The sequence below is a fragment of the Hyla sarda genome, chromosome 3 (genome assembly GCF_029499605.1).
Source record: "Hyla sarda isolate aHylSar1 chromosome 3, aHylSar1.hap1, whole genome shotgun sequence".
Lineage (NCBI taxonomy): Eukaryota > Metazoa > Chordata > Amphibia > Anura > Hylidae > Hyla > Hyla sarda.
Genome location: NC_079191.1, coordinates 397,073,944 through 397,096,808, shown reverse-complemented (window position 1 = coordinate 397,096,808; position 22,865 = coordinate 397,073,944). Strand labels below are relative to the sequence as shown.

The following is a 22,865-nucleotide window of genomic DNA, read 5'->3' as shown; positions in this document are numbered from 1 at the left end:
TATAACATACCCTGTGTTTTTTCCCTTTTTTCAAAAACTCATACGGCGTTAGAAATTTTAAACAATCAGCTTTTATTGACGAATGACAAATCCACTGACCACATATTTCGCCTTCAGAGAAATGGAGTTTTACACGTCAGCAATATAAATGACTGAACGATTATGTACCATATGGGCTTGCAGGCTATGAAAATGAGAGAAAGACATATTCTCTTTCTTAGCGGCTTTTACTGATTTATAAAGGGGGTAACCCAACTATGGTGACCTTAGTCCCTATTAAAGGGGTTATCCGGCCAAAGACATCTTATCCACTATCCGCTGGTACTTCCCTCTATCTCCGTGTAGCATCTGCATTCTATGCAGGGCTGTGTCTCCAGTCTCGGAAAGATCTTAGTTTCCGGCACTGGAGACCTGATGTCAGGCCACACCCCCTCAATTCATGTCTATGGGAGGTGGCATGACAGCCGTGATAGACTTGCATTGAGAGGAAGGGCATGACGTCATAAGTAGGGGGCGTGGTTGTGACATCATGAGCCTCCTGCACCACATTGCTGGTCATCCGACATGGAGCAAAGTTTGCTCCGTGCACTGGTGGACTGGGGTTCCGCAGCAGAGATTGTGGTGGGTCCCAGCAGCGAATTATAACAATAGAATCCTTAGAATCCAATGCATTTTGCTATGTCTTGTACAGGATGACATAACTCATCAGAACCTTAACCCCTAAAGGATCAGCCCATATGGGCCATAAGGACTCAGACAATTTTCTTTTTTTCCTCCTTGCCTTCTAAAAATCTTAACTCTTTTATATTTTCATCCACAGACTAGTATGAGGGCTTGTTTTTTGTGCGACCAGTTGTCCTTTGTAATGACATCACTCACTTTACCTTAAAATGTATGGTGCAACCAAAAAAATACTATTTGTGTGGGGAAATTGATAAGAAAACCACAGTTTTGCTAATTTTATAAGGTTTCGTTTTCATGCTGTACACTTTTACGGTAAAATAGACCTGTTTTCTTTATTCTGTTGGTCCATACGATTAAAATGATACCCATCATTACATACTTTTCTATTATTATACTGCTAATAAAAAATCACAAACTTTTTAACCAAATGAGTGTGTTTAAAATCCCTCTATTTTCCCTCGATTCCCCTGGACTAATATATATATATATATATATATATATATATATATATATATATATATGTGTGTGTTTAAACATACAAAAACCCTCCCTCTGTCCCATACCCATATATCACGTGTGGCCTGTCCTTGGATGCAGCGCATCATGTTCGGTGGGGCCGCACTAACCGCACTGATGTCCTCCTGCGCTGTGCGGCACCTCCGCACAACGTCAGGGGAGGTCACACATCTCCCCGGCAACCACGCAGCTTCCTTATAGCATGCATGGCCAGTATTTGTCAGCACATTTGCGTACCCCCAAACATCCGGTGGCGTACCCCTAGGAGTACGTGTACCACCCGTTGAAAACCCAGGGTCTAGAAAAGATATTCAAAAACAAGGTCAATGACATCATGAGATTAAAATTTTTAAACTCACATAGAAAAGTTGAAAAGGTACATATAACACGGGGAAAAAAATAATTACCTACATAAATAGAGACTAGAGGGGAGCGAACCAAGCCCCCCGAACCTGGATTAGATACGAATTTTGGGGGGTTTGCGGCTCGTTGAACATTTGAACAGGTTCTGATTGTGCAAATTCAGCAATGCCCGGACTAAGCTGTGCTCACAGTTGACACCCATGAGTACAGCTCAGCCCAGCAAGTAAGAAGTTAATTAGGGTAGCTAAGCAGCAGTAGTTAACTCCTTGGGGAGGGGGGGTGTAAGCATTATACAGCCATCTATATGAAGAGAGTGATACTTGCTATCTCGTCACTGGTCCGGACAAGGCGTGGCTACACAATTAACTCCTTCCTTGGTGGGTTGGCGCATAGTATGAATTTGCTGGTTTAGTGACAAAAAAGTTAAGTTGTACTGCCCTTTCACTGCTGGTTTGCTGCAAACTTGTTTGGGCAGGGAAGGACTACAGCCCTGATCTCACCACTCCCTCTGACCCTGCCTACCTGCCTATCCACACTAAACGGCAGATCGACAACCATGGTGATGGTCCCTTCCTTAATAAGTGATGGAAGTCACTGTCAACAAAATAAACTACAAAACAGATACAGGTCGGGACACAGTCAGGAAGCACACAAACTAAGAAAGAAAACTAAACAAACACACATAAGTAGTCAAAGTTCAATCGCAAAAATCGGTACCAGGAAATGTCAAAGTACAAATACGCAGATACAAGAGAGGAGTCAGGAAGCCAAGCCAAAAGTCACAAATACCAGGAAAACGGAATAACAGGATAAGTACGCTAGCTACAGGAGGAAATGTCTTTCGCAGGCAAGGTATAAGAGCACACTGCAGGTTTATATAAGCAGCAGGACAGGTGCACTCCTCAAGGTCAGATGACCAGTAAGACAACTAGGCGTAGCCCAGCAACCAAAGCAAACAAAAGAAACATCATAACCGATTAACCCTGTGGGTTCTGACAGTACACTTTCCAAAACTTTCAAAATCCTTGCAGAGCTCTAATAAAGACCTATACTGTAGCTGTCCTCATTAAAAACATAGCCCATTTTTAGGAATCTCCTACAACAAGAGAGACAAATACATTTGCCTTCTTATCAGAGGACATTATCTTTTGGACTGTTCAAAAGGAGAGCACCAGCATACAGTGGAGCATTGTCTGATCTATTCAGTGCAGCCATGACGCTAGTGGTTACCTAATCATTGCTGTAGTGCTCAGCATACATTTTCTACATTTGTTCACTTTTTTTTTAACCTGTTAAAACCAAGGGCATATATGTATGCCTTTGTGACCAAGGGCGTACCTGAATGTCCAAAATCCTTAAGCAACTTTAAAGTGAGCTCAGGAGCTGTGCTCCCTTCAGAACAGTGATTGTCAGCTACTATCAGTAGCCAGACACTCACTGCTAATAACAAGCAGCAGCAACCCTGCCGCTGCTGGTCATTAACCCTTTAGACGCCAAGATCAATGTCGAGCACAGCATTTAAAGTGAAAGTAAAACATCTGCGGTAACTCAGAGGGGCTCATGGTACCCCAGCAATGTGATGACGGGGGTTCCATGAGCTAAAATGGTGGAGGAGGGTCTCCTTACCTGCCCCCTGCAGCCAATTCACTGATGTATCCTGATTTAGCCAGGCTATATCAGCTGATCACCGATCATACTGTATAATGCTTAAGCATTATACAGTGAATACATGGAGAAGAAGGAAAGTCGGCACTGCCGCACTCACGATTCTGCCGGAGTTACTGGATCACTGCACCTTCACGTCCAGATGCCACAAATCCGGTGCTCTGTCCGCCATAAGCATAAGCGTAGAAAACTTGAAAGAAGAGATCGCAGACGGCACTCACGGAAACAGCAAGAAGTTTATTCGGGATCGCTGGTCCACGCAACAACAACGACAGGTAAGTCGACCGGTTTCGCGCTACACAGAGCGCTTACACGTGACCTCTGACATCACTTAACCCTACCCCCTTAAATACATGCACCAAGTAATACAAAAATAGAAAACTAGACATTACAGGGTTAAAAGCACAAAAATGGTGTGTGGTATAGAGAGAATAGCATTAGTATTTACTAATTAGCTATAACAGTGCCTTAGACTGTATAACACTATCGGAGGTATAGTATTAAAAACGCTAGGTGTGAACATAGATCCTATGCTAACAACATACACCTGCACTATGGAAATACATTTAAATCCTCCCGTAGGTTTAATCCTAGTGGTCCTAAGGCGTCTGTAAGTATAATCATTTCTGATTCTTTTTGTAACAATAATTTGTGTCTATCACCACCGTATTTTAAGGGTGCAACTATTTTTAATCCAAGGAATTTTAAATCTTCAATTTTATTATTGTGTTTATATTTCATATGTTCTATTACTTTTGGGCAGCCTTTTCCAGTAGTGAGTGAGCGAAAATGTTCCCTAATTCTTTTATACAAGGGTCTTATGGTCTTCCCAATATAGTAAAAACCACATGTGCAGACTAATGCGTAAACAATATAGGTAGATTTACATGTCACGAAATCATGGATATCAATATTCTGTGATCCCAAATGTATACTTTTCGTTTGTATCATGTGCGAACATAATTTGCACTGTCCACATTTAAAACATCCTTGTGGTTTTGATTTTTCTATCCAATTTTTGGACATATCATCTTGTAATCTACCTCGTACAATATAATCTCTAATATTCTTAGTTCTGCGAAAAGAAATTAATGGTTTGTTCAGCTGTGTTTTACTTAAGATATCATCCTGCTGGAGAATATGCCAATTTTTATGTATCGCTGACCTGATTTTATTTTCCATAGGGCTGTATGAGAAGGAAAACGTAAAATTTTTTGTTAGATTTTCTTTAGCACAGTCTTTATCATGTGTTTTATGTTTTTTATGCAATAATTGACTACGAGGTATTTTCCTGACCTTAAAAAGTGCCTCACTCAGGATAGATATAGGGTAGCCCCTCTCTTTTAGTCTGTCCCATAATTGTTTCGCCTGTATTTCAAATGTTTCAGTAGTAGTATTTATCCGTTTCAATCGGACAAATTGTCCGAAAGGAAGGGATTTTTTGACATGATGAGAATGAAAGCTGTCATATCTAAGTAAGGAATTAGTAGCTGTAATTTTTCTAAATCCCTCAATCTCCAAATATTCATTTTTAGCAACAAGTTTAGTGTCGAGAAATTCTATACTATTGATGCCCACCACACTAGTAAAATGCATATTGTAGTTATTATCGTTCATGTAGGCGACGAACTGGTGGAACTGGGCCATACTGCCCGACCAGATAACCAGCACGTCGTCGACATATCTAACGTAAAGGGCCAGATATTCAATGAAAGGATTGTTGGTGGAAAAGACCTTATCTTCCTCTAGGACCCCCAAAAAAATATTTGCGAAAGTAGGTGCCACGGGGGTCCCCATCGCAGTCCCAGATCGCTGGTTAAACCAGCGATTATTAAACTGGAAAGCATTATGGGATAATACAAACTGTAACATCTCACAAATGTAATCAATATAAACAGGGCTATGATTTTCCGTTTGGTCTAGTCGACGTCGGACAGCCTCCACACCCGCACCCTGAGGAATGCGAGTGTAGAGACTCTCCACGTCGATACTAGCCAAAATGAAATGCTCCTGCCACCCAAAATTTTCCAAAATTTGCAGTAAGTGTTGGGTATCTTTTAAGTAAGCTGGTATAGTAGGTAGTAGTGGGCGTAAGACCCAATCTAGATATTGGGACAGAGGCTCAGTAACTGAGCCTCTGCCCGCAACAATAGGCCGACCTGGCGGTACTTGTGCATTTTTGTGAATTTTAGGTGTCCAGTACCAGTATGGTTTCTTAGGGTGAGTAATAAAAAGTTTGTTGGCAAATCTCTCCGAAAAAATATTATTTTCCACTCCCCTCCTAAGTAATGATCTAGCACTCTCCTGGTAGTGTGTGGTGGGGTCTTTAGGTAATGCTGTATAAGTATTTAAATCACTCAACTGACGATTTGCCTCTTGTAGGTAATAATCTTTGGTCAAGAGCACAACATTGCCTCCCTTATCCGCAGGCTTCACTACAATTTCTGTATTTTCAGATAACCATTTTAGAGCACTCCTTTCTCCCCCCGTAAGATTCGGGGTAGATTTAGGGTAAATAAGTGCTTTAACGTCTTGAATGACGTTTTCCATAAAATTCTGGATATTGGAGCCTGCGGGCAAGGGCGGGTTAAATGTGGATGGAACACCTCCTGTAAAAGGTCTATAAGTTGTAACTTTATCTGGATCATGAATAATTTCATCATCTGCAATTTCCATTAGTAACGATACAACATCTCTATCTTGTTCTGACCAGGATGGGTTAACCATAAAGCCCAGCGGGCTAATAGAAGTTGGAAGTTCCCCTTCTAGCTGATTAGACTCTTTACCAGGGGTATGACCACTAAGGAAAAACCTATGTAGGTTAATTTTCCTAATAGATTTATACAAATCTATAGTAAAATCCGTAAAATTGAATTCGTGATTAATACAATAGTTTAGCCCCTTCTTTAACAAAGATAGACAATCCTCAGAAAGAACATGCTGTGTCAAATTAATAATATTGGACTGACCTGTAGGATCTGGAGAGGCAAGATCACCTATTGTTGCCAGGTGACTTGCTTTCTCTTCATCCCACCTCTTTTTGAAAATCTTTTTGCACCTGCCCCGCCGTATCCTCCTCTTGCGGGTAGGTGCAGTTGTTGGTCCCCCGAAGCCACAAGGTTAGAGGGGTCTTTAGGTAGGGTGGTGTCGCCAGTCCCACTAGAGTCGGACCCTGAATCTGTAGTCCAGTAATCCTGAGGTGGTCTCCGCAGTCGTCTTTTTCTTCTCATCTTATTAAGATTCCAATCAAAGACATGGCCTCCATCATAGTCTTGTTTGTCTCTCAGATATTTATTCTTTTTACGTTCCTTAATATCAGCCTGGATCGGTAATATCTTTTTTTCCACCTTCTTTTCGAATGCTTCATATTGCTCCTTGTTCACACGGGTTTTCAGCTCTAATTTAGCTTTAAGCAGTTGTGCGGTAATTTGGGCATATTCTTTTTCTGTCCGTTTCAACATTAATTTAGTAAGTTTTAAACTGTGTTCTTGATGTAATAATGCCCATTCATCCGTAAATTCATTATCGTCTTGAAATTGAGACAGCTCTTTAAAAACTCGTAATCCACGTGGAACTCGGCCACTCTCACAATAGGACTGTAACGAATTGACTGTCCAGAACAATTTCACTTCTTTTTCAGAAAGGGTCGTGACTTTATATTCCAAGGATTTGGTACCTAGTACCTGCAGTTCATCCCTTAAATTGCATTGTGCAAAGAATTCAGTTGCGTCTTCTCTACCAGCTAATAAAGTCCCGGGACTAATGTGCAGTGTGCTATACAGTGCAGCACTCGCCTCTGAGGCTGCTTGTTCCATAGACTCCATAATCTGTGAGTGGGATACACCTGCGACGTGCTCAGACTAGGATATTCAGCATAACACTATTGACCACATGGAGAAGAAGGAAAGTCGGCACTGCCGCACTCACGATTCTGCCGGAGTTACTGGATCACTGCACCTTCACGTCCAGATGCCACAAATCCGGTGCTCTGTCCTATATTGGGAAGACCATAAGACCCTTGTATAAAAGAATTAGGGAACATTTTCGCTCACTCACTACTGGAAAAGGCTGCCCAAAAGTAATAGAACATATGAAATATAAACACAATAATAAAATTGAAGATTTAAAATTCCTTGGATTAAAAATAGTTGCACCCTTAAAATACGGTGGTGATAGACACAAATTATTGTTACAAAAAGAATCAGAAATGATTATACTTACAGACGCCTTAGGACCACTAGGATTAAACCTACGGGAGGATTTAAATGTATTTCCATAGTGCAGGTGTATGTTGTTAGCATAGGATCTATGTTCACACCTAGCGTTTTTAATACTATACCTCCGATAGTGTTATACAGTCTAAGGCACTGTTATAGCTAATTAGTAAATACTAATGCTATTCTCTCTATACCACACACCATTTTTGTGCTTTTAACCCTGTAATGTCTAGTTTTCTATTTTTGTATTACTTGGTGCATGTATTTAAGGGGGTAGGGTTAAGTGATGTCAGAGGTCACGTGTAAGCGCTCTGTGTAGCGCGAAACCGGTCGACTTACCTGTCGTTGTTGTTGCGTGGACCAGCGATCCCGAATAAACTTCTTGCTGTTTCCGTGAGTGCCGTCTGCGATCTCTTCTTTCAAGTATTATACAGTGAATGCAATCTAATGATTGCATGTAAAAGTCCCATATGGGGACCTAAACATTTTTATTTAAAAAGGGAAAAAAATAAAATAAAACTCCCATTTTACAAAAAATAAAGAAAAATTATTAAAATATGTATATACATATATATATATATATATATATATATATATATATACACATAGATGCAAATCAAAAAATGTTGCAGTATCTTGTAATACCTTTTTTATTGGACTAACAGCATTTTGTAGAGACAAGCTTTCGGGACTCCTCCCTTTATCAAGTCCAAAGGGATTTGCTTTGGACTTGATAAAGGGAGGAATCCCGAAAGCTTGTCTCTACAAAATGCTCTTAGTCCAATAAAAAAGGTAGTACAAGATACTGCAACATTTTTTGATTTGCATCTGCATTGTTACGCCTAGCGCTCCGGGTCCCCGCTCCTCCCCGGAGCGCGTACGGCGTCTCTCTCTCCGCAGCGCCCCGGTCGGTCCCGCTGACCGGGAGCGCTGCCCTGTCATGGCCGTTGGGGATGCGATTCGCACAGCGGGACGCGCCCGCTCGCGAATCGCATCCCAGGTCACTTACCCGTTCCCGTCTCCTGCTGTCCTGTGCTGGCGCGCGCGGCTCCGCTCTCTAGGGCGCGCGCGCGCCAGCTCCCTGAGATTTAAAGGGCCAGTGCACCAATGATTGGTGCCTGGCCCAATTAGCTTATTGTGTTCACCTGTGCACTTCCCTATATCACCTCACTTCCCCTGCACTCCCTTGCCGGATCTTGTTGCCTTAGTGCCTAGTGAAAGCGTTCCCTTGCCTGTTCCTAGTCCGTGTTCCTGACCTCCTGCCGTTGCCCCTGACTACGATCCTTGCCGCCTGCCCCCGACCTTCTGCTACGTCCGACCTTGCTTCTGCCTACTCCCTTGTACCGCGCCTATCTTCAGCATCTTCAGCATCTTCAGCAGCCAGAGAGGTAAGCCATTGCTAGTGGATACGACCTGGTCACTACCGCCGCAGCAAGACCATCCCGCTTTGCGGCGGGCTCTGGTGAAAACCTGTAGTGGCTTAGAACCGGTCCACTAGCACGGTCCTCGCCATCCCTCTCTGGCACAGAGGATCCACTACCTGCCAGCCGGCATCGTGACAGTAGATCCGGCCATGGATCCCGCTGAAGTTCCTCTGTCAGTTGTCGCTGACCTCACCACGGTGGCCGCCCAGCAAGCCCGACTGATCGCCCTTCTAACCCGTCAGCTGTCGGAAATGTCCACCATTTCGCACCAACTTCAGTCGCAACTTCTCCAGCAATCTTCTCCTCCGCCAGCTCCTGCACCTCCTCCGCAGCGAGTGGCCACTCCTAGCCTCTGCCTGTCCTTGCCGGACAAATTTGATGGGGACTCTAAGTATTGCCGTGGCTTTCTTTCGCAATGTTCCCAGCACTTGGAGATGATGTCGGACCAGTTTCCTACTGAGAGGTCTATGGTGGCTTTCGTAGTCAGCCTTCTGTCTGGAAAAGCCCTGTCATGGGCCGCACCGCTCTGGGACCGCAATGACCCCGTCACTGCCTCTGTACACTCCTTCTTCTCGGAAATTCGAAGTGTCTTTGAGGAACCTGCCCGAGCTTCTTCAGCTGAGATTGCCCTGCTGAACCTGGCCCAGGGTGTTTCTTCCGTTGGCGAGTACGCCATTCAGTTCCGTGCTCTTGCTTACGAGTTGTCCTGGAATAGTGAGGTTCTCTGCGCGACCTTTAAAAAAGGCCTATCCAGCAACATTAAAGATGTTCTGGCCGCACGAGAGACTCCTGCTGACCTACATGAACTCATTCATCTTGCCACTCGCATTGACATGCGTTCTTCCGGATGGCGCCTGGAGCTTCGCCTGGATATGGACTTTGTTCGCACGAAGCGTTTTTTCTCCCCGGCTCCTCTCTCCTCTGGTCCTCTGCAATCTGTTCCTGTGCTTCCCGCCGCGGAGGCTATGCAAGTTGACCGGTCTCGCTTGACACCTCAAGAGAGGACACGATGCCGTATGGAGAACCTCTGCCTGTACTGTGCTAGTACCGAACACTTCCTAAGAGATTGTCCTATCCGTCCTCCCCGCCTGGAAAGACGTACGCTGACTCCGCACAAAGGTGAGACAGTCCTTGATGTCTACTCTGCTTCTCCACGTCTTACTGTGCCTGTGCGGATGTCTGCCTCTGCCTTCTCCTTCTCTACAGTGGCCTTCTTGGATTCCGGATCTGCAGGAAAAATTTTTTTGGCCTCTCTCATCAACAGGTTCTACGTTCCTGTGACCAGTCTCGCCAGACCCCTCTACATCTATTGTTTTTACAATAAAAGATTGGACTGTCTCGTTCGTTTCCACACAGAACCCCTCCTAATTTGCATCGGACCTCATCACGGAAAAATTGAATTTTTTTTCCTCAGGTTCTTTGGCCCCAAGAAGAGGGGGAGACCTAAGGGGGGGGGTACTGTTACGCCTAGCGCTCCGGGTCCCCGCTCCTCCCCGGAGCGCGTACGGCGTCTCTCTCTCCGCAGCGCCCCGGTCGGTCCCGCTGACCGGGAGCGCTGCCCTGTCATGGCCGTTGGGGATGCGATTCGCACAGCGGGACGCGCCCGCTCGCGAATCGCATCCCAGGTCACTTACCCGTTCCCGTCTCCTGCTGTCCTGTGCTGGCGCGCGCGGCTCCGCTCTCTAGGGCGCGCGCGCGCCAGCTCCCTGAGATTTAAAGGGCCAGTGCACCAATGATTGGTGCCTGGCCCAATTAGCTTATTGTGTTCACCTGTGCACTTCCCTATATCACCTCACTTCCCCTGCACTCCCTTGCCGGATCTTGTTGCCTTAGTGCCTAGTGAAAGCGTTCCCTTGCCTGTTCCTAGTCCGTGTTCCTGACCTCCTGCCGTTGCCCCTGACTACGATCCTTGCCGCCTGCCCCCGACCTTCTGCTACGTCCGACCTTGCTTCTGCCTACTCCCTTGTACCGCGCCTATCTTCAGCATCTTCAGCATCTTCAGCAGCCAGAGAGGTAAGCCGTTGCTAGTGGATACGACCTGGTCACTACCGCCGCAGCAAGACCATCCCGCTTTGCGGCGGGCTCTGGTGAAAACCTGTAGTGGCTTAGAACCGGTCCACTAGCACGGTCCTCGCCATCCCTCTCTGGCACAGAGGATCCACTACCTGCCAGCCGGCATCGTGACATGCATCACTGGACTAATACGGCTACTCAAATTTACTATATATATATATATATATATATATATATATATATATATATATATATAAAGTAGTACTAAAATATAATGCTTATGATCTCACACGGTAAACGTCGTAAACATAAAAAACACCAATCATACAGATTTTTAACCACATCATATATCAGCAAAAAATTATAAAAAGTGACTAAAAAGTCCCATCTAAACAAAAATGGTATTGATAAAAACTATAGATCACAGCATATAAGGGAAAAAAATTATTATAGGGGTCAAAAAAGGACACTGTTAATTATATCAATTTTGCTTAAAAAAAGTTAGTATTTTTTTTTTAAATAGTACAATAATAGAAAAAAAACTATATGAATTGGGTATTGTTTTAATCATATTGACCAACAGTATAAAGATAATGTATCATTTTTACCATAAAGTGCACTGCGCAAAAAATGACCCCCCCCCATATCATTGAACATCTTGTGATAAAAAGAATGATGTCATTACAAAGAACAATCAATCGGTCGCGCAAAAAAATAAGCTCTCATATGGATCTGTAGGTAAAAAGAAAAAAAAAAGAAAAAAAAGAAAAAAAAAAAATATATATATATATATATATATATATGTATATATTTGAAAAAGAGAGGAGTACAAAGATGCAAATATTAAAATTGGCCTGGTCCTTAACCTCTTCGTGCAATTTCAGGTACATGTCTGTGGTGATTAGGGCAGACTTTCCACATCAACACTTACATGTACCCAATGGATTTAAACTGTTACAGCTCTGCTGGGCGCTGTGACAGTTTAGGGAGCTCAGCTGTGCAGCACAGACGAGCATCCCTGAAGCTGGCCAGGTACCAATCGCAGCAGTATCCATCCGGAGTGGAGAGTGAAGCGATGAGAGGAGAGGCCCTATCGGAGGAGGCCAGCTGCAGCACTCAGGATCAGTACAGATGTGTACTCCACTGTATTATGTGTATGGTCAGCATAAAAAAAATAAGTGGTTTAAAAAAAATGGAAAACAATGTGAAAAATAAAATAGTCCCCCTGAAAACATCAACATGTCCTGCAAAATACAGCCATTTACAACATTTTTAAGTTTTTCACAAAAATCGCTAAATCACAGTTGCCCATAGCAACATTTCAGGTCACCTTTTTTCATTTTTAAAATGACCTCTGGAAAATGAAAGAAGCAATCTGATTGGTTGCTATGGGCAACTGCACTACTCTTCCTCTAAACAAGTTTTGATTCATTTCCCTCATACTGTACAAAACTGCATTTTTTAAAGACTTTTTGTTTTCGAATTTCACTTTTTAGTCAGTCATTAACACAATTTGCTATTTTATATCTCATTTAAATTTATCTATTTTTTTACCTATTTGGCATTTGATGGGTAAGTTAGTATATTTTCTTTTTGTTAAGTCTCCAAGTACTCTACAATGCAAATTAGTGTGACAACGATGGAATAATTCAAGAGAATGAAACAAGCTTAGATACACTCTAGAAATCAGAAAATCCGTTGGTTTAAACTTTACAGAAAGTACTCAGCTAAGGAAAAATAGAATGCATGCAGCCCGGCAGACGACGGTTATTACCATGTACCAAGAGATAGAAACAGTTTTCCTCATCTTCTTTCTTTAACCCTTGTCCTGTCCTGAAGCTTGTGGATACCGGCAATCGGTCATACATTTCCTAAATTATGGTATGAGGTGGCCAGCCACTGATGACCCCAAATTCTGTCCTTCATTCTACCTAGAATTACATTACAGATACACATTATCAACATTTGCAAGGAAGTACTCTATGGCCAACTATATAAACATCTGTGTAAATGCCTCTTTACCTTGAGATTCAGTATTCATGGGATCGCTTAGTAAAAAAATATTGTAACTGCCTGAAACTTACCCTCTGAAATTTGCCTCAGTCCATTACAATGCCTGCTATGAGCCTCTACTAGAGATGAGGGAAATTTTCAAATGTTTGCTTCTGCCGGTTCGCTGAACTTGGGCAGAAAGTTCTGGTTCTGACCAAACCTGTACATCAACACAACAATTACTCAGAAAGAAAGGTGCATAACAGTGTCTAAGAGCCATAAAAGCTCTACATAACACTATTAGATCACCTGCATCTAAGCCGTTTTGTAGGCAAAATTTATTTCAGTGTCATAGCAACATGTATAACTATGGGTAAATGGATGGTACCCGGTGGTAAGTAGCAGGTTGAATAAAAAAAAAAAAACCTGGACTAGAGGAATTTTTTTATACTTTTTAAAATTAATGTTCAAAAATGAACGCATTTTTGGAGACAGATGCTTGCTGGTGTTTATGTGCACACAGAAGTATCAGAAGAAGCAATGGCTCTGTGAGTGCTCCAAAAATTGTCCCTGGGAGTAGCAACAGCATTTTTTACTTGGAATGTAAAGAAACAATGGCTTTTTTTTACAAGGGGTGAAAAAAACCTTGCAATTTTGAGGTGTGGCAACAGGAATGGCTTTCTAGTACATACAAGTGACACAAAACCTTTTATGTGGCTTTTTTTTATAATTAGTGTAAAACAAAAACCCTACTAAAATTTTAAGAAAAAAAATGTTGCATTGCCAGAATGCTCTCTTTGCTGCTCTACTACAATTATTTACATGTGTGGTCCTACTCCTATCTGTGCTGTTCACTGGTTAGTGTCCCTCGCAGAGATCTTCACCTAACACCTGCTATCTCTAAAATGGCTGCTAAAGCTAAGTGCATTGGCTTATATAGTGGTTTTGACTTCACCCCTATACTGCCTCCTGATTGGATGGGAGAGCTGTTTAAAAGATGTTATGGGATTCCCTGAGGGGTCATGTGATCCTTCCTCCTTCTGTCAAATTGCTGATACTGTTTTAGCAGGTTCTGCTGCACCAAATTGCCTGAAGTTTGAGGTCTAGCCAAACAAAATATTTAGCAAAGTTCTGACTGAATTCAGATTCTACATGTTTGGTTTGCTGATCTACAGCCTCTACCTATGTTCTATGGTTAATTATGTAATTGTGGATGACCAGGTCTCTCTAGCGCTTTCACTTGCTTTATGACATAAACAGGTACACAGTACTTAGTGTATTTAGTATTTTATGACATATTGCTTTCTTTATTTACTTATTGTTGTACAGTATTTCTACCGTATCCAGTTTTAAATGGTATAGTCTTGTTTTTTTTTCTTTGGATTTTTTTGGATATTTGGACCCATTAAGAATGAGGTTGTTTGGAGGGGGGGGGGGGGGGGGCTCATGGCTGTCATTATTCTTATATATATTTTTTTATTACTTTTAAATCTAAAGTCGAAAAGTTTTCTAAAACAATATTGGACAAAAAAAAAATTCTCTCAATCCTGAAAATAATTCTGTGAATTGAGCCATAGGAAGTTTGTTCATCTTCAAACTTGACAACGTGCTGTTTCTAAGCCAACTCCACAAAACATTACTGAGAAGATGCAGATGCGTCTCATTATCTCTGGCTGGAAAAATCCTGCAGATAAAATAAAATCAAGTCTCGAGTTGAATTTATTATTTTTTGTTATATGTATAAAAGCAGAAAGTTATATCCCTGTGTGTTCTCCGTCTGAATCGGGACAAGAAGCTTTCATCTAGTCTGTAACATTGTTACATGGTGAGAAAATGCAAAGAATGTTTTATATGTACAAAAATGTACCCCTGCTGTAAATGAGTCTATTACAAGTCACCGTATAAAATCATAAAGAATCTAATACAAATAAATAAAATTTACAGCAGATGTTACGGTATTCAAAAAATTATTATAATTTACAAAACAGCTGCAGAGTTTGTTTTTGAAGAGAAAAAGGGCTTCATGTCAGTAACTGATTGAATATTATGACTGACTTTTTGTTACTTTGTCTCATAATACCAGCGCCAATCTCCCTTTACAATGCCAACACATAATGTGCCTTTATAGAATTCCTCCCATACCCACACAGTATCGGCCACTGCATGCCATCTTTACAGTCACAGCTCTACTGTGCCCTACACGCATTTTCAGCCAAAATTTCAGCCAGTTTTATAGTACCAGGTTCAGTTGTGGTCAACATTATTGGGGCTACTGAATTTTAGGCATACCATTTCACCAATAAAAATCTCTCCTGAAATAAAGTGTTTAGTGAAACTTCTCGGATATACCATGTATTCAGAAAGTTTTCAGACCCTTTCACTTCTTTTCCCACATTTATGTTAACTTGATGTTGAGCTCTGGGGTCATCAATCCATCTTAACTATTTTGGAGATGTTTCAACACCTGTGGTAAATTCAGTGGATTGTACATGATTTGAAAAGACAATGCCCTGTCTATATAAGGTATGACAGTGCAAATCAGAGTAAAATCCAAGCCATGTGTGGATAATAACTGCCTGTATAGCTCATGTAGAGGATTGTATGGAGGCAGAGATCTATGTACAGAAGAGGACAAAATATTTCTACTGCACTGAAAGATCCTAATAGCACAGTGGCCTCCATAGTTGTTTTTTTTCCCCTTCAAATAAATTTTTTTATACATTTTTAACATTTTAAATAACAGACACATGCAAATTATATAAATTGTACAGTGCAAATCAAGCAATGCATGGAGAGACAAATAAAGCAGGGCAACATGTAGGCTGCGAACCAATAAAAGCTCATGTACTGTAAATAGGCACAAATTAAAATGGCAGGCGGAGACTTGAAATCTGGCGCTCACATGCCAATGGATATTGCAACTGACATTGGCTTCATAGAGGTAACATCTATTCTTCTGTATATTCTTAATGTATAGTACTCAGAATGGATGGATCGATGCACACAAATTGTGTGTGTGGGGGGGCATCACATAAAACACAACCAGTGGAGCACATGCACTGTAACTAGAGTCAGAATTTAACAGTACAGCATACCGATATTAACAGTGCAAACACACCCAAAAAAAAGCCAACAATATAACCCGTGTGAGTTTTCTCAATGATAGAAATAAACACTAGTGCAGGGTATCATTAATCATGTGGAAATAAAATGGAATAAGTATAGTCAAACTCAAAACATAGGCAGTATTTCTATAATAACAAAAAAGTATTGCTGTATAAGAGGAATTTATTAGACAAGTATAAACCGATATGTGCCAAGCTCATATAAAATATACTAAATCATAATATAATTGTTGGTGCCACATAAAATATCTTAGTATACATCTAGAGAATGTGAGACAGGACAGGAATTGTGGTCAGGGATTATTATATTTCTTCATGATTTCTGCCTTATGTATATAAGACTCAAGGAAGTTCACATCTCATCCATGGAATGCTGGTTGCGATGTGTGAACTCCAGCCTATTATTACCTTCCTGGCTTTTCCAGGTTTTTTTTGTCTGGCTCCAAGTCAGCAAAAATACTAAAGCCAATTATATTTGATTTTCCAAAACCACAGCAAAAACGATGGGTCCTCAATGAAACTGCAATGTGTAGGGTAGGGTAGGTTCACATGTACAGGATCTGCTGCATATTTTTGCTGAATATAAGTCAATGAGTAGCAAAATCAGCTGCACAAAATAAAGTATGCAGCAAAAATATGCAGCAGATCCGGTACATGTGAACATACCCTTAGAAACCAGAACACTACATAATTGATTTTTTCACCCGTACTTATGTTTTCCCAGAAAACTCCTTTATCATATAATTATCTCTTTTTTCCGCTGATTACTGTAATAAGGGTATTAGGTGGTATTAATCATTGCTCCAACACTATTGCTTGTCAATGTTTCCTTTTATATGTTGCTGTTTACATTTGGCATAAATTGACAGGTTATTTCTGTAATAAATGAACACAAACTTTTTTCAAAGTTTTCATTTGTTTTACAATTACAAACACTGTTTTATTTCAGAACATTACCATATAAATATGGGGTATGAGTTGGATTGAGGTATAATTTTTTTGATAGACTAATTTGAAGAAAATTGCCAATCAGTAAATTGTGCTACAACTTGTATAATGCTCCTAATAATTGTCTTTTTTGAATTGTAAATATCATTTTCTAAACTAGATTTAATAATCAGCAATGATAGGAGTAAACAAAATATGATACCTGCATGCAAATTGGTCACCAATATTAAAAGAGGATTTTTTTTATGTTGTATTTTGCTAGAATATTTTAGGAATCCTATCTCCTATAAAAGTAAAGGAGGGAGCATCTTGAAAGCCAACGTGTTGAATCTTTCTTCCCAACAAGATCTGTCATGGAGGGACAATCAGCTTGTACCTGTTGTTATTAAGCTCTGAAGGTCCCTTCCTTGTTGTACATATATTTTATATTCTCTTCATTCAAAAAGACAAGAGCTGGATTCTTTGCCAGTAGTAGTGTTGCTCACGAATATTCGCAATTCGAATATTCGTCGTGAATATCGCATATTCGCGAAGTCACGAATATTACGAATTTCACAATTAAAATTTGCTATTACGAATATTCGTCTTTTTTTCAAACTGTTTTAAAAACTGAGCACATTGTAGGGATCTCCTTCGACTGATAAATGCAATGCTTATATAATTTCATTAAAGACCCAGGGATGAGACTGTGAGGCGAAAGATTTATGCATGCGAATATTCGCATTGCGAATATTCGCAATACGAATATTCGTGGAAATTCCACCCTACTTATGCCTGTGAGCCAATGAGAGTTCTGCAAGCACAGTTGTCAGAGCTTAGCAACTTCCCTAGCAACGTCCCTTGCATGATGTTATAGCGCGCATGCGCAGACTAGCGAAATTTCGCTATTAATTTCGCATTCGCAATAGCAAAATTTCGCAATTCAAAAAAACGTCACGAACATAACGAATATTCAAATTTCACCAATATGGGACGAATATTCGTCCTCATATTCGCAAAATATCGTGAATTCGAATATGGCATATGCCGCTCATCACTAGCCAGTAGTACTCACAAAAGCACTTCCTTTCCCTACTTGTCTGGCAAATCACAGGAGAACACCTACTTTTTTCTGCTATGTTATGACATAGTGGTGGTAAAACTGCACTGAAAAGGCTGGCACTGTGCTAAGGATGATTGTTACACTCTGCGCTCCGGCCGCAAGCGCCGGCCGTGAGTGCAGTGTCCCTGTGTCCCTGTCTGCCAGTGGGGCTGGGATTCGCATCGCGGGACGCACCCGCATACGAGTCCCAGCCCAACACTCACCACGCTGTGCTGCTGCCTCCTCCTCTGTGTCTCAGCTCCGGCACGTGCATCCCCATCTTTAAAGGGCTAGTGTGCCCATAATTAGTCGTTGCACCTGACACTATATTATAAAGTCCCTGCACCTCCCACCCTTCCCGCTATGTTATTTGACTTCGCACCTTTGCCGCCTGCCCTGACCTTCTGCTACGTTTGACTACGCTACTGCCTTGTCCTTCGATACCTCGCCTTGCCCAGCTACCTGTGTGGTCGAGCCGTGTTGGGGGTAGCGACCTGGGTGTCGCCTGCTGCAGCAAGTCCATCCTGCCTTGTGGCAGGCTCTGGTGAATAGTGTCGCTCGCGAATATTCGCAATTCGAATTTTATTTGCGAATATCGCATATTCGCAAATTCTCGAAAATTCGCGAATATAGCGCTATATATTCGTAATTACGAATATTCGTTTTTTGTTTTTTTTTCACAGTACACATCACAGTGATCATCCCTCTCTGCTTCCAGCTTATATGTGTAAAGAAAGCTCTAATACTACTGTGTGAGACTGGTGTGCGAATTTTCGCATATACGAACATTTGTATATGTTAATTTTCGCATATGCGAATTTTTTGCTTATGCAAATTTTTGTATATGCAAATTTTCGCATATGTTTATTTTCGCACATGCGAATATTCGCATATGCGAAAATAAAACGAGACTATTACGAATATGCGAATATTCGCGAATATGACGAATATTCGTCCATATATTCGCGAATATTCGCGAATTCGAATATGGCCAATGCCGCTCAACACTACTGGTGAAAAGCCTTGCATAAGAAGAACTTGACTTTTTATGTACTCCCTCATTGTACTTTTCCTCTCCTGCTTGGCCTACCGTGGTTGAAACTCCATGCCCCGCAGTTGGATTGGAAAACTGGAGAAGTTCTTCATTGGGGACTGCACTGCAACAACCATTGTATTCAAATACATTTAGCTAAGTTGGAATCATTCTAATTTGCAATATTTTGTGAACATGCTATGTTCGTGAAATAAGCATATTTGCTATGCTTGTTCACTTTTTTTTTCCATGCGAAAATCGTAATGAAATTTGTATAGTGCCCATGCGCAATTATATCTTTCAACTAACACTATACCCTACATGCGCGATTATATCTTTCAACTAACACTATACCCTACACTAGAACCTATCTGCTAAACTAACCTACCCTATCTAACACTAACTATCAATTCAGTATATATTTGTTTTGATTTTTTTTAAAAAGCACCACACAACACAGGCAGTGTTCAATCTCCTCTCACAATCACAGAAACTGCAAAAAAAAAAAAAACGCATCTGGGAGGAAGCTTATATAGTGAAGGGGTGGACAACTTTCCTATTGGTTGCTAGGGATGCTGCTAACATCTGACAACTGTAAATGCATCCTTCTAATTGGCCAACAAGCTAAAAGAAGGAAGGGATCAGTGTCCTCATATTCGCATATACGAAATATTAGTGCTCATCACCAACTGACACAGTAAATAATATTGGAGGCTTCTTTGGACCACAAGCTGGAAGCAGGAAGAGACGATCACTTTTTTTTTTTACACAGTACACATCATTGTGATATGTACTGTGAAGAAAAAAAAACGAATATTCGTCATCATGAATATATAGTGCTATGTTCTAAATATTCGCAAAATCGCAAAGTGCCAATATGTGCAGTAAAAATTAGCATTTCAAATATTCGTGCTCAACACTATTAATCATGAGCAGATATATCCCCACCTTGTCTGAGCTATGATTACATGCTAACACATTATAAGGTAATTCTGCCCAGGATTATTACAATGATACTTTACTAAGCAGACATAAAACTTTTGTGTAAACGGAGGACTGTCTAAAGTGCATAGTGCATCACAATACAGAAAGCGCCTAAGTGCTTACCCACAATATACAATAGTCTCAGCACCCTTCACTTTCTCAATGGGCCACCATCTATTCCTCATATTGTTATAGACTCTGTTATATATCTATATCTATAACTTTTCCCTGCTTTGTACTTCTCCACAACTTTATCCCTGACCTGATTTGGTGAGCTCCTTGGTCTTCATGCTGCTGTTTGTTTAGTAATGTTCTATAACAAACTCTGAGGTATTCACAAAACAGGTGTATTTGTACTCAGATTTATTTGCAGACCGGTGGACCCTATTTTAATAAAAAAAAATTATGACAATGTAACAAGAGACATTGGGGGACATTTATCAAAGTCAGTTTAGGTGCACTAATATTATACACAGGTTTTGATGGTGAAGCTGGAGTTTATATGCAACAAATTTGTTTAATGGTGCAGGGCATGTGATAAATATGGTGCTAGTACACAGTTTTATGAAATTTCACTTCTCTGTGACCTTTTAGAGACTTCTTTTACCCGGGCAACTTTTATGTGACTTTTCAAAAACTGCTGTCTACAGAAAGTTTTGTAAGCCTGGTCTGGGCTGGTGTATGTGGTATAATTAAGAAAAGTTCCACTTCATAAATCTCTCACCACTGCAAAGTGAACAACAAATTTTGGTCAAAATCGCTTTAGCAAAAAGTCACACACTTTTCACGGAAATTTACCCCAAAAAGTAGTGTAATAAGCCTGATAAATGTTCTCCAATATATTCAATCTTTGGTGCCCCATGACTTTTTAAAGGGGTTATCCACCATAAAGTGATTTTAGGAATTACCTGCCAGACAGTAATGGACATAATTAGGAAGGACCTGTTCTTGTCTTGCAGATAAATGGCTGCGTTGTGAGATTACTATAAGGCTGTGGCTATCTTTTTGTGAACTGCCTATTTCCTGGTTGAGTTCTCTACCTCAAAGGCCCATGATTCCTTTCTTACCAGTTGTGGCAAAACTACAAGTCTTGCAGAATGACCTCCCTCCCACCCAGTGGTCACTCCACCCATACAAGCAAAGACAGGCTTTCTGTCATCACCTGACTAGTGATGTAATGCCTCAAGCTGCATTGCAACTTGGGAAAATCGGAGACAACAGTCATTTTGTATGTTTTTAAAAATATTTGACAAAAATCACAGAAGAATTGCGAGACCACCATGAACTACAGGTACATACACTATATTTTGAACCACACTAACTTTACAGCCGCTGTAGCATTGTCAAATAAAAAAAAAATACAGAAATGCCTCTTTAAATTTTCATATTTTAAAGTCTGCACATCTTTTAAAGTCTGAGCATAAGCATAATTTGTATTAATAACATTGGACATATTTCAATAGATTCCTGTATTTCATGTAAAATAATAAACAAAATAAATAAATAAAACAATATTATTTAAACTAACCAGTAACCTCACTCAATACACATGAAGAATGATCTTTTCAAATAAGAGAGGAAATAAATATGGCTGACTCCTTAAACTCTCTGCCTGAATGAATCATATGACATTAATCCATTTTTATAGCTTGTTGCACTCTTGCTTGATCTGTGGTTGTGAAATGTTCTCATTTTGAATTTTGACACAGTGATAACAACTGGTATGCAATGTGCCTCGTGTAGTCAATGAAAAAGAATTTGTATTATCTAAGCATTCATTTTGTAAATTGCTTCAATTTACCAAAAAAGAAAGATTACATAATTTTTCAGTTATATTATACTACCACCATCAGTCAGGAAGGAAATATAATGTGAATAGAAATGATAATGAGGCTTTTCAATTTTCGGTTCCATTCCTTTGCACAATATTCAAATTATTCTATCTGAAAATCCTTGGAAAAACCTACACTTCTGCAAAACGCAGCTAAGTGGAGTGATTTTGAAGCACTATCACTCTTTTAAAGAAGACAATCTTCTGGAAATGGTTCCAGACAATCTAAGGTCAAGAAGAGTTCTAAATTCAAATGCGAGTCAAAGTGAAGAATCCGTCTTTCAATGCTTTGTGAATTCCATGGTTCCATTTTGGCATCCAGTGAAAGAACCTCTCCTTGGGAAATGCTAACTACTATATTCTAGAAAATGCTTTTAGTCCTTTACATTTTATTTTCCCAAGTTCTATTTTATTAACTTAAAATGTAAATCCAAGCAAGCAGTGAAAGCTTGACGTAAGGTCAGATTATTATTATTATTTTTTAAAGATATTAAATTCAAATTTAAAAATTTTTGCTTAATGTTAAAGGCGTAGATGAATGACTATTATTACATCACTCTATATACAGTAAGCTTTAAAGGGGTACTTTCCTGCTAGACATCTTTTCCCCTATCCTAAGGATAGGGGATAAGATGTGGGATCATGGAAGTCCCGAAGCTGGTGCCCCCGCAATCTCCCACAGCACCCAGCATTGTAAACAAACACCGGGTTCCTGCAGCAGGGGTCATGCTGTCATGACCACGCCCTCTTGTGATGTCATGTCAAAGGGGCGTGTTGGCCAAAAAAAATATTCCAAGCTTTGAACATCTCACACAGCACCATAAAAGCCATTATGAGAAAATATATGGCACAACTGCACACCTACTAGGACAAGACCATACACCCAAACTGAAAAGTTAAATAAGGAGAAAATTTATCAGAAATGCAACCAACATTCCCAGGGTAACTCTGGAGGGGCTCAATAGCTTAGGTGAACAGGACAACTATTA

At 40.6% G+C, this 22,865-nt stretch overlaps 1 long non-coding RNA gene across 4 annotated transcripts in view; it reads right to left on the bottom strand.

The window, feature by feature from the left end:
* Positions 1 to 22,865, bottom strand: part of LOC130362902 (uncharacterized) — an 84,026-nt gene that overhangs the window by 5,155 nt on the left and 56,006 nt on the right. For 2 of the 4 annotated variants that reach the window (XR_008891616.1, XR_008891615.1), the window contains 3 exons: positions 20,308 to 20,429; positions 12,967 to 13,094; positions 12,540 to 12,813 (listed from right to left, as the gene is read on the bottom strand). This is a non-coding gene — a long non-coding RNA (uncharacterized LOC130362902). Of the gene's footprint in view, positions 1 to 12,539; positions 12,814 to 12,966; positions 13,095 to 20,307; positions 20,430 to 22,865 lie in introns of those variants that run through there. The other 2 variants (XR_008891618.1, XR_008891617.1) reach the window with 2 other exon arrangements.